This window comes from Artibeus jamaicensis, unplaced genomic scaffold (genome assembly GCF_021234435.1).
Source record: "Artibeus jamaicensis isolate MK-2021 breed Jamaican fruit bat unplaced genomic scaffold, CSHL_Jam_final scaffold_369, whole genome shotgun sequence".
NCBI lineage: Eukaryota > Metazoa > Chordata > Mammalia > Chiroptera > Phyllostomidae > Artibeus > Artibeus jamaicensis.
This window is the reverse complement of record NW_026522042.1, coordinates 29,987,991-30,000,000: the sequence shown is the minus strand read 5'-3', so window position 1 is coordinate 30,000,000 and position 12,010 is coordinate 29,987,991.

The window sequence follows — 12,010 nt, the reverse complement described above, 5'->3', positions numbered from 1 at the left end:
AAGTATGGGGGTACTTTGTTACTTAGCCATAGTAACCAGAACACATTCTCAGAGAATATACCTCTACTCTTCACTCATGAATGTAAGAACTTGGATTAGTTCATTAAATTATGAGATTGATGTCTTAGCTTTCAAAGGAATGGAGTCTGTAATCAGTGGAAGGACCAAAGCAGAAACCAACTGTGAGGGGAATTTGGCTTCAGAAGTAAACCATCAGAAAAGAGTGTGCAGAAAAGCAAGGGTGAAGTACTGGAATAGTCTAACTTGAACTTGCATTTTGTAATGTGCAAAATACTAGCCGTGCTTGGAAAGTCCTGTAGCCTCAAATACTACATTGTAATGGTGAGTTTGGCAGCTAATACATCACAGTTGCCCTGTTCTCAGGTGTTTTGCCTGGAGGTGAAGTGTCCCCCTGCCCCTAGCAGGTAGAGGTAATTAGCAACCAATGGCCAACTGCCATGGTATACCAAGGCTAGCCTCCTTGCTTAATACAGAATAACTATGTGATATAACTGATGGATCCAGTTGAATTTACTCTAGAATCTGGATCATTTCCTAGTCTGCTTTCTTTCCTTGCCTAGCCTGATTTTCTTTACCATCTCATCTGAGAGCTGCCACTCATTAAATAACTCTCCCAAGAATCTCCATCTCAGACTCTGCTTCTATAAAACCTGGCTTAAAATGTGCATACTATACATACATGCCTAATTAAACTATATAAGATATTAATGTTATGGACAAAGGCTATTTAGAATTTAATTTATATGCACCTTCTTTACCTGAATTTTACATTGTGGCTAGCAATGACTTTGAATTATTATAGACTAGAAAATTGTTATTACTCTTCCAGAAAGACCAAAAATATCTATTCAGTTTCCATATGCCTTCTTAAAGAACTCATTCCTTCTCTCAACACACTCTCCAAAACCAACAATTTTCTGAACCATAAGGTCTTCCTCCACCACTACAACCTAACCTAAATGGTCTCCATCCACGCTGAAGCCTGAACCATCGATATGATTTCAGGACTCGGTGGCTAAGTCTGAGCCAGTGACAAGTGGAAAGCCAAATGCTCTGCAGATGGCCACCCAGATGCAGAAGGAAATGCAGAGACTCACCTTGCAATGCCCTTTACCCGAGCAAGAGGAGCATGCAGTGGCTCCTGGTTCCTGACACATTGCTGACAGACCACACCTCCTCACAGCCTGGGCCTTTAAAGATACACCAACCTGCCTGTGCTTTACCTGTCTGAGGGATGACAGCTTCTTTATCTCTCGTTTTTTTTTCAAACCAATTTTTAAGTAAGAGAGTGACAATATAGAATCAAAAGAATCCTAGTGCTTTGTTAATAAAACCATTATAAAATGTAAGCTCAAATATTAAATTTATGTAATATATTAGCCCATGTATAAATATTTACATGGACATCAATACTGCTTCCTATATCTAAACTAAAAAGAACTTGTGGAGTTGACTTGATAAAAAATATATCACTTAAATATCCGTATATTCTCTCTGGGATAAAGGATTAAGAAAGAGTAATCCTATGATTCTCACAATTAACTAACTCATTGTTACTGGATGGTAAACACATTTGATTCCTGGGTCAATAGGAAATGAATGAGATTAAGCAATTTTATAAGTTATCCTGATCCAAAAATGAAAAATGTATTTATCATGATTCAGGTTGCTGATGTAGTACAAGTATGTTCAATCTGTTCTTACTGAAGCCAAACCTAAAGTGACTGGAGAGGAACTGTCAATGGTCTCAGATAAAATATTTCTTCTGCGTGCTTACTTAATAAGAGCAGAGAAGGCAATAAGACTGGAAAGGGAGCAAGTCATAATCTTGCTCTATTAAATAAAATTTTATAGGTGCAGCCCTGCTTCCAGAGGATCTCAGAACGAAGAAATTATGTGTATCCTATTTTTTCCGGGTCTTTTCATCCTGTTCCACATGGAGATAGATGTTCCAGGGGAGGGCCCAATGATTCGTCTTGATGTGTTTCAGATCACAGAGGGCATCTCTGAATTTTTACTAAAAAAGAGTTTTGAGAACTAAAAGAGCATTATTTCTAACTCATTCCCTTTCACTGTTAGAGAGTGAGCTTAACTTCTGCTGGGCAGCTGGGTATAGATTACATTCAGATTTAAATGTAGTAAACAGTAAAATTCCTTATCTTATACACTTGAAGATTTCCCCAAAAGAATCTCAAACTTTGCTTAATTAATTGCTAAACTAGATCTCAATTTCTGAAAGTTGTTATCAGGAGTTTTGTGAGCCTTGTCAAAAAATGATCTATTTCTTCTTGATTCACAATGAACACTTGAAGCAACACCCTGATATGTTTAGATGGAATGGCATTATTTGTAGCAATATTCTTGTCATTGTTTCTAATCCTTGACTTAATTTCAGAATGCTTTATTTAGTAATTTTTAGGATTTAAAAATATATTATAAAAGGAATACATAGCCATTTTAGAAAATATGAACAGAAATGTGAAGATAAGGTAATAAAAGTAATCTATAACATTACTAGTCATAGTTTATTAGTGATAATACATTTAATTGTGTATTTACTTAAACTTTGAAATATAACTAATATTCTAATTATACACTTAAAATTATAGACTAATTTCCCAATGTTATATAATTGTATTGAACCACAATCACTAGGCCTAACTTTTGAGTGTTTATATCATGTTATTCTTATACTCAGTGACCTCTAGATGCGTCTATCATCTATCTATCTATCTATCTATCTATCTATCTATCGATGTCTATTAATAGCTTATTGTGTTAGTGTCTTTGGGCTGCCATAACAAAATATCACAGTCTGGGTGGCTTATATAAAACAGAAATCTATTTCTCAGTTCTAGAGGCTGGAAGGTCCAAGATCAAGGTACCTATGTTCAGTGTCTGATGAGCACCTGGTTTCTGGTTCATAGGAGGCTGTATTTTTGTTGTGTTCTCACGTGATGAAAGGGGCAAGGGATTTCTCTAGGTGTTAAACTGATTCATGAGGGTTGCTCCCTCACGAACTAATCACCCAACAAGGCCCCCACCTTTAAATACAATGTCATAGAGGATTAGGTTTCAACATATGAATTTTAGGTGAACAAAAATAGCTTATAGCACTTACCATAGATATTGAGTATATTTCTTCAAGTTTGTCATTTGGCTTTTATTTGTTTTATGATTTCAATGATAAGTAAATTTAAATTAAAATCTGTTGATGTTTTCTTCTGCGATGTCTTTCATTTCATTTTATACTTTGAAATCCAATGAAGGGTAAGATGTTCATGCATTCTTTGATTTAGTTATTTTTTCTTTTATTAAAGAAATATAATACTATCTGACAGCAAAAACCTCAAACACTAAAGAAAGGTACCGTAGTGAGAGTTCAAGTCCTATTTCCCCTTGCTGTCCACTGCCCCAAGGTTCCCACAGCCATTCTGCAAAGTTAATTGTACTCAACAGTTTCCTTTGTGTTCTCCAGGGATTTTGAATGTAGAAGACAAAGGAATCCCTATTTCCCCTTGTTCATGAAACTACCTTCAGCACTCTGAGATATTTAAATGTCTTCTCACAATTTTAAGCTTGTACCAGTAAAGACATGCCCTAGTCCTTAGTTTACCGTGGCTTTGTGATGTGTTTTTAAATCTGAATCAAAAAGTACCCTGAATTACCCCATGCCCTAATTTGGTTATGTTTATTTGTTAATATTACTCTGGGTTTTAAAACATTCTAGTTTTTTTTTTAATTTTTATTTTTTTAATTGATTATGCTGTTACAGTTGTTCTATTCCCCCCTTCATTCCCCTCCACCCTACCCCCCCATCCCCACCATTACCCCCCTTTAGTTTATGACCATGTGTCTCCAGTCCTTTAGATTCTATATTTCCCATGCTATTCTTGCCCCCCCCATCTATTTTCTTTCTACTGTCTATGCTACTTATTTTCTGTACCTTCTCCCCCCATCTCCTCCTCCCACTCCCCTGTTGCTAACCCTCCTCGAGATCTTCATTTCTATGTTTCCACTCCTGATCTAGCTGTCCTTTTAGTTTGCTTTCGTTTTAGGTGTGGTTGTTAATAACTGAGTTTGTTGTCCTTTCACTGTTCATGTTTCTCTAACTTCTTTTTCTTAGATAAGTCCCTTTAACATTTCATATAATAAGGGCTTGGTGATGATGAACTCCTGGAATTTGGATCTTATCTGAGAAGCACCTTAGCTGTCCTTCCATTCTAAATGAAAGTTTTGCTGGATAGAGCAATCTTGGTTGTAGGTCTTTGGATTTCATGACTTGGAATACCTCTTTCCAGCCCCTTCTTGCCTGTAAGGTCTCTTTTGAGAAATCTGCTGACAGTCTGATGGGGACTCCTTTGTAGGTGACTGTCCCCTTAGCTCTTGCTGCTTCTAGGATTCTCTCCTTCATTTTAATTTTGGCTAATGTAATTATGATGTGCCTTGGTGTGTTCCTTCTTGGGTCCAACTTCTTTGGTACTCTCTGAGCTTCCTGGATTTCCTGGAAGTCTATTTCCTTTGCCAAATTGGGGAAATTTTCCTTTATTATTTGTGCAAGTAAGTTTTCCACTGGTGGCTGTGCCTTTCCCCTTTCTGGTACCCCTATAATTCAGATATTGGAGCGTTTAAAGATGTCCTGGAGGTTCCTAAGACTCTCCTCATTTCTTTGAATTCTTGCTTCCTGACTCTTTTCTGTTTGGCCATTATTTGCTTTCTTCTGGTCCACTCCATTGATTTGAGTCCCAGTTTCCTTTTCATCGCTATTGGTTTCCTGTGCAATTCCGTTCATTTCAATTAGTTTCGCCTTCATATGTTTCTCTAATTTGTGGCTATAATCAACCAGTTCTGTGAGGATCCTGATGACCAGTGTTTTAAACTGTGCGTCTGAGAGTTTTGCTATTTCTTCATCGCTTAGGTCTATGGGCTCAGGGATTTTGAGAATTTGCGACATTTTTGGTCTGTTCTGGCTCTTTAAGTGTGAGAAGCGGCGCCTTGGACTCCCAGGTCGCTGGGTTGTGACGCTGTATGTGGGGGCGTGGTCAGAGCGGGGAGATGGCGGTGCCCTCTACTGCCGCTTGCCGCGGGGACGCCGGGCCCCGGTCAAACAGCCCACTCCCTGGCCTGTCTGCTCGCGCACAAATAGGCGACCCCAGTCAACACGCAGCACCGCTTCCTTGCTGTCTCCTCCCCGGTCGCTCGCCTGGTCACTCGCTGGGTCGCTCACTAGGTCCAACCCTGCGCCTGGATTCTGCTTCTGGATTCTGCGCCTGAGCTCGTCTGACCGAGTCCTCCTGTGCAGTCCCGCTCCACCAGCCACTGGTTTCGCCCCTTACCGGTCAGGCTGCAGAATTTGTTGTCAACGGACTTCCGAAAAGTTCAATTTTCCATGTTCTGGCTGTGTTTTGTGTTGCTAATATTTAGTTATCCCTAAACTTGGTTGTGTGAGAAGGCACAGCACATCCACCTATGCCTCCATCTTGGCGGAAGTCCCCTCTAAAAAAAAAAAACATTCTAGTTTTTAATAGCACAAAAGTATTATTACAAAAATCTCTATACATAATACTTATGTACTTATATACCTGTAGGAAATTGTTTTAGGTAGCATGTGCAAATTTTAAATCAGATTTTCCTTTCAAAAAACTATTTCAATTTGTGAACTTCTGCCAAAAAGTCATGAGACTGCCTATTCCCCCTTACCTTTCCTAACACTGAATTTTATCAGTTTAAGATATAGGCCCATGTGATTTTTTAAAAACTACCATATTATTGCTTTAATTTGCACTTATTTGTGTAATAATTGAAATACTACATGTGGTTATTTTTTAAATATCTAGATTTTTGTAAGCCCTGCTTTTCACCGTTCATTTCCCATTTGTATTAAATAATTTGTCTTTTTATTGTTGGCTTAACAGTGATCTTCAAATAAGGAATTTGTATCTTAGTTATATCTTTTATTATCATTACCATTTTATCTCTTTTCTCTCTACTGGTGTGCCAGGTCTTTTTCTTTTTCTCCTAGGAATGAGTTCTATGCTGTAAAGTGTACACTGCTTTTTTACTGGGAGCTCCACATTTTTCTCCTTGCTCAGGAAGAAAAAGAGAGACAAACTGTTGTCTCATAATCCCTTGACTGTCCGCTTCCTTCCAAGGTGCTGCTGCCTCCTCCACCGATTTTGCTGAGCTCCCCGAATCCATGCTATGCCTCTCTCCCAATTTCAGCCCTTGACGAAATGCCACACCACAAGGCATGGATCTGAGGTCATCACTGGGGCAGTCGCTGAGGGACAACCTGGGACTGAGGCCAGTTAACTACCCACGGAGTGAATCTTGAATAGTGAGAAAAGGGTGATGGTAAAAACTTCTTGGGTGAATCCCTCACCAGCTTGCACCAGCAGCAGCACCACCGCCACTTTCTTCCTTCTGTGGGCAGCTTGAGATCCAATCCTTCCCTCCAGGGACCATATGTGTATGGCATTGCTTCACTGCTTTCCTCGCTTCGCCTCATTTTCTTCTCCCTCTCCCCACTTAACCTTGTACCTCTCCCTGCGAATTACCTGTGGCATTAAGCTCTCTTTGTGGAAAATCTGGACTAACTCATTCGCCACTGGAAGTTGTTCCAGATGATAGTTCCCAGATCTAAGCCAGCTCCCAGACACAGAATGCACACATTGACAGGCAGACTATGTCTCCTTAGCCAAGTCTCTGATAACTCCACCAAGGCTTATTTCAAACCAGCAAGAAGTAGTGACTAATAGTAATCTCTGTCTCAATCACCATCCCTTGGGGAAACCAGCCACACACTCTTATTGAAGTTAATTACACTGGATCCCTTCCACCCTGGAGGGATAATTGTTTTTTCTTTAAATTATTTTAGAAACATCTCCTGTGCCAAGCATACTCACCTGCTGAGGAAGCTGCTTTCACACTTTGTGGAAAACATAAATAACATAGACCAAGAAGGAACAGAAAACATGAATAGTTTAATACACATGGAGGAAAGGTATTAAAATATTGATGGTGAAATGTTCAAATTTCACAGATTATACATTCCCTTATTTTACAAATAAGGCAAAAGGTGTATTGTACAATACTAAAATTTACTAAATTCTTTAGTAAAATTCTGAAGAATAAAATATTAAAACGTAAAAAATCCTACTTGCACAAATATCAAAAATTGTGCTGACTTGGTACATATGCTATATATTTAGTATACATGCTATATATATATATACACACACACACATAGTAAAGGTCAGTGATACCTTCACAAGCAAAAACGATATGCCTTTGCCAACTCCTGATTTCCCAGGATACCTGTGCATAGCACAGCTCATGCATTCTCAGTGCCCAGGGCCCACTATATCTCTATACTGCCAAAAACACAAGCTGCTATGGTGGAAAAATAAAAGGATGAACTAATCAAAAGATTTTTCCATACCTGCTTCATGAGATTTTCTAGTTCCAGTTCATTTCATGCTTGGGACTGCATTAATTTATGTAGCTTACCTATGCAGACAGGCACACCCAATTCTGTGTTTAATCAGGAAATGCACAAAATGTATTCATTCTTTGCCTCGAATGTGTTTCCTTCTCATTTTATTCTAGTAGGATCTTACCATTTCCTTTCAGCAGGAAATGACAGTATACTTTAAAAATAACTTTTATGTGTTAAAGGGATTTGGGTTGCCTTACATGGCTGAGATAATTTAAAATTAGAAAGAAATAAATGTATTTTATAAATGTGATATGCTAAAAGCCATCTTTGGATTTCAGACGAAAAAATCGTAATTCTTGTCACAGGCATTGTCTGTTTTCCATTTCCAGGGTGACACACTTCCCTCTTGGTAGACCTGAGATACAGCTTTCATCAAGTTTACAAACAGAGCTCCTGTGGCAGTTGGTTCTAAATACCCATGGCAGTGACCCTGCAAGAGCAGGAAAGACTGGCCTGGATCCTCTTCACTCTGCAGAGGATGTGGAGGGTGCATTCGAACAGTGGTTTCACAGTTTTGTGCAAGCCTAATTAATTCTCTACATTCCTCTAATGGAAAGGGACAGGAGAGGAGGTCCGATGAGCAAATAGTCTTCATATACACATTAACTTACTTAATCATCACAACCCAGGAGGTGGTGTGACCGAGCATATCCTTTTTCCACGGAGTCCAGAGAGGTGAAGGCATGGCCCGAACCTTCACAAATAGTCAAGCCACCAGTATGGAGTCTATGTTTGCTTAACTCCAGAGCTCGTGACCTGCCACTGACCCATGCGTCCTCTCCAAAGTGGCAGTGTCCAAACTCCACCACCTCTCTCTGTCCTCATCACACCCTCCACGTTGCTCCACAGGGTAATCACACACAGATTTGTCTTTACGTGAGCTGTTCATGTGCAGCTCTCTTGCTTGGGTCATTTCTTCTTGGGAACACAAATTCTCTGTAACACGGTTGTTTTAAATTTTGTCACCTTCTCTTTTGGTCCTGTCCAGCTTTCTCAGGATATCTCACTCCTTTTCTTCTTTTCTATTTTCTGTTCTTTCTTTATAACACTACTTTTTCTGAAAGAGCAAACTCATCCCCAACAGGGACAACATGTAAGAATGATGTTACTGATAATAGTGTTATGTTTAATTCCTAAGTCAGGCTGACATGTGACTCTCCCTCCAGATGTCCTTGGAGGGCTGTGCATAGTATCTGGAAAATGCTCCAAACCTTTTCCAGAAGGTGGCATAGGGGTAAGGCAAGTTACGAGAACTGCTTGGCCACCGAAAAACAAGGAAGAAAGGAAGAAGTGGAAATAACTGCACAGCTCTAATTTCCCCTTTGCACTCTCTCGGCCATACTTCTATTGCTCAGTCCCTGAATTTTCCCTCCTCCCCTCTCTATCTGCTGTTATCTTCTCAGGACTGTCATCACCCTGCATGCTTGCAAAATTTTCTTCTCTCTGTAATTGTTAGTGGTTCTACACAAATTCTTCTGGGGAAATAGTGTTGCATAGACTTCAGACAAAAAAAACCCTGGCCCAACTTTATTCACACAAGAAGACTTAGGTTAGCCCTCTTGGGAAGGGGTATTAGTCAAAGATCTTGTAGCAAATCTAGCCAGCAAATGTTCATTGATAATCATTTTAATGGGCTGGAATGGCTGTGGTGAGCTGAGGCAAGCTGAACTCTGCATCTGCCTTGATCACCTTCACGTCTCACTCAATTACATGGTGTCACTGTCCCTCTTCATTGGCAACATTCGATGAGTATATAATAAATCACTTTCCCCATAATTCCAGGGCTGATATTAGTCAACAAATAATTCAGTGATGACTGAGCTTTGCCTCTGCAGTACCAATTTCTTCAAGGCACGGAGAGTTAATTATGACCTACAGTTTGAGTAATGTCTGATGGTTGGCACCATTACTCATAGCAAAATGCTAACAAGGCAACTTTACTTTTGATGCACTCCATTTTCCCATTTTTATAACTTCATATCCTAAGTCCATAAACTTTCCCAAATATGTATTATCTGTCATAAAAATTAATGATGAAAAGTGTTATTAAATTTAAAATAGAAAGGACAAATCCAAATAATTGCACAATTAAGGGTTATTTATACAATCTATAAAGAGAGACTCTTCATTTTCTGATATCTAGTGGAAAATTTTCTGCCTTTCCTGGACACTGAGTTCTCTGTGATTTTTCTGTCAGGTTATAAAACTAGACACACCATTCCAAGAAAATGAATTATGATCATTTCAGTGGTTGTGGAATATATGCTGACTTTCGAGTTCTCTGAATCACATGAAGTAAACTGAATGATTATAACAGGTCACACAGATATACTCAGGTGACCTAGAACATGCTGTTAAAAAAAAACTTATATGCTAGCTGTTCTAAGATCAATCGTGTGGCTTTTCAAATGTCAAACTTCTATGACATTAACAAATTATATTCTTTAAAGACAAAGGGTCAGGGATCTGTTTCATGTGTGATTTAGGTGGACATTATGAAATGCATGTGCACATAAACAGAACGACTCTAAAAAATCATGTCATTTCTTTTTATTGTGATTAGTAGGTTTAATGCAGTCCATTTAAAATCTAAAGAAAATACTTAAAAACCTTCACAAAACCATTTAAATGCTGATTTGGAAGTATGAATGAACAAAAATATGTATGTAAATTTTGAAAAAGAAGAGTTATTACAGGGACCCAAACTCCTCTGATATTTTAAAGTGCATATGGAGCTAAAATAACTAAAACATTTTGTAAATGAATGAGATTAATGGAATGAAAAAGTGGTTCAAAAACATAAACTAATATGTATAAGACATATAAGATAAAGAAATCATTTAAAAAACTGTGGCTCAAGGTATGGGATGAGTCCATAAACCCATAGAGCAGTTACACTCCTAGGCTCACCTGTGCATTTATGAAAATGTCTCTAATGAAAGTGACCATAAAGGAACCATTTAGAAGACTCATGACACCCCTGTACCTCCTTTTAAGAATGAGCGGGGGAAGATCCCTCCTGTGTGTGGTTAGCCTTCCAGGAAAGCATCATGAATGGACAGTCATGGATAATTATTCCAGTTTAATTTGTGTTTGTATTGTGTTGAGCATCGGAGGGTGGCATGGGCTTGCTGGGTGCACTCTGAGTGGACTGGGCTGCTCCTCTGAGCTGGCTGCTGCCTGAGGTTTATGTGCAAAGGATCTTCTCCCACTCAATTCCCTAACTGAAATAGGTTTCTGAGGCTCTCAAGAAGCAAACCTCTGGAAAAAAGAAGGTCCCTATATTCAGGATTCCATGACTCTGGACAGTGACTTTGCTAAACTGAGGAATGAAGAATACTATAGAAAAGAATGAAAATAGATCAGAAAATTAGGGAGATAATCTATAGGATTTGAAGTCTAATGACTTGAGTCATGCATTTCCTAGAGAGACCTGCAACTTCATTATTTGAAACACTCCTACTCTATGCCATTACCTAGCTCAACTAAATTAAATATTTACTTTCACATAGAGTTATTGAAGGAATATTTAATATAATAGGAACTTTATTATTGAAAATTGTTACTATTTTGTGTTTCAGCATCATATCTATTACATTGTTCCCTTTTATTTTGTTATCTATAAGTACAAGAAAATTACTTTTATTTTTACTTTTACACATCATATATTAAATGCAGTGCTTTTACTATTATTTTCCTACCCATGTTATAATGATTTTAGACCAGAAGTTTCAACATGAAGTTAAAATGGCACACTATGTGATTTTCAAAGTACAAACATTTATAAAACATAGGAAAAAATACTACTAAGAAATTTCAAGATGAATACATATCATAAATGCAACTTGCAATAGATACATAGATCACTGCAAAATTTAGCAATCCTTCAAATAATATATTAATTATATTTGGTTTTTTGTTTTGGCATAATTTTATCTTATTTCTCTATAAATATTCCAACATATCATCCATCCAGATCTTAAGCACTCAATGCAATGATGTTTGATCAATGTATACACCCAATAAGACAGAGGACACTTCTGTCACCTCAGAAAGGCCTCTTACAGCCCTTTCCAGTTGATTCCATCTCTCTTGAGCAACCATTGTTTTGATTTGTGGCATTGTGACTTTACCTGTTGTTGAACTTCAAGATATGGGATCATGCAGGGTGTACTCTCTTTGTGTCTGGTTTCTTTTGCTCATGGTTATTGAGATTCATTCATGCTGCTGTTGTCTTTTCCAGTTTTTGCAATTTATGGTAAAATCTATTATAAACATTATTGTTCAAGACATTTCTGAGGTATTTTCTTTCTCATTGCTTAGTGCCTAAGAATGGGATTGCTGGATTATAGAGCTGGTACCAGTTTAAATTTATCAGAGAGTTACAAAATATTTTCCAAAGAGCATTTCACATCCATGAGGGTTTCAATTGCTTCATAGCTACTCTCACGTTTGGTGTTCAAATCTGATTTTAGCAAGTAAAGTGGTATG